Below are 1,544 nucleotides of genomic sequence, written 5' to 3'. Positions count from 1 at the left end.
AATGGGTTTCCATGGCCGAGCAGCTGCATCCAAGCCATACATCACCAAGTGCAATGCAAAGCGTCGGATGCAGTGGTGTAAAGCACGCTGCCACTGGACTCTAGAGCAGTGGAGACGCGTTCTCTGGAGTGACGAATCGCGCTTCTCCATCTGGCAATCTGATGGACGAGTCTGGGTTTGGCGGTTGCCAGGAGAACGGTACTTGTCTGACTGCATTGTGCCAAGTGTAAAGTTTGGTGGAGGGGGGATTATGGTGTGGGGTTGTTTTTCAGGAGCTGGGCTTGACCCCTTAGTTCCAGTGAAAGGAACTCTGAATGCTTCAGCATACCAAGACATTTTGGACAATTCCATGCTCCCAATTTTGTGGGAACAGTTTGGAGCTGGCCCCTTCCTCTTCCAACATGACTGTGCACCAGCGCACAAAGCAAGGTCCATAAAGACATGGATGACAGAGTCTGGTGTGGATGAACTTGACTGGCCTGCACAGAGTCCTGACCTCAACCCGATAGAACACCTTTGGGATGAATTAGAGCGGAGACTGAGAGCCAGGCCTTCTCGTCCAACATCAGTGTGTGACCTCACAAATGCGCTTCTGGAAGAATGGTCAAAAATTCCCATAAACACACTCCTAAACCTTGTGGACAGCCTTCCCAGAAGAGTTGAAGCTGTTATAGCTGCAAAGGGTGGACCGACGTCATTTTGAACCCTATGGATTAGGAATGGGATGTCACTTAAGTTCATATGCGAGTAAAGGCAGGAGAGCGAATACTTTTGGCAATATAGTGTATATATATATTTATATATATATATATATATATATATATATATATATTCTTTCTTAGTTGTATTTTTTTTTTTGGTGAGATTATTCTACACAAATTTTAGTCTTCCCTGTTAATCTTGTGAATTTGTAATACCAAATTTCCTACTGGGGATTAATAAAGTATTCTACTTCACTCTATTTATTTATGTGCTTATTTATCGAAGACCTGGCAACCTTACACTCTCCTGAACACTCTCTTGTGATTAAAAACATTAGGAAGTCAAGGAAAGGTTACTGTTTAGGGTTTCGCATATACACTGCGACAACAATACATCTTGATCTTACATCAACTGATCCTTTGGACACACACACACACACACGACACACACACACACACACGACATACACACACACACACACACGACACACACACACACACACACACACAACACACACACACACACGACACACACACGACACACACACACACACACACGACACACACACGACACACACACGACACGATAGCAACTCTTTCAACATTCAGGGTGTTTTAATTCACTCATTATGTACAGTACACAAGTCCGAAAACGTACAGAACTTCATTCAGATATAAAACATCTGTGATCCAAACAACAGATTTTTTTCTTTTCTTTCTAAAAATTAGAAACAGGTTACAAGAAAGCAACTCTGAAGAAATCCTAGCGAAGGATATGGATGAGAAGTTGTGGATGCTACTTATACCTAGAAAAAAGAAAGCCTTCCTGTTTTCGACTCGGTG

This window comes from Hemibagrus wyckioides, linkage group LG20 (assembly GCF_019097595.1).
Source record: "Hemibagrus wyckioides isolate EC202008001 linkage group LG20, SWU_Hwy_1.0, whole genome shotgun sequence".
Classification (NCBI taxonomy): domain Eukaryota; kingdom Metazoa; phylum Chordata; class Actinopteri; order Siluriformes; family Bagridae; genus Hemibagrus; species Hemibagrus wyckioides.
Note: the sequence above shows the minus strand (reverse complement) of the source record.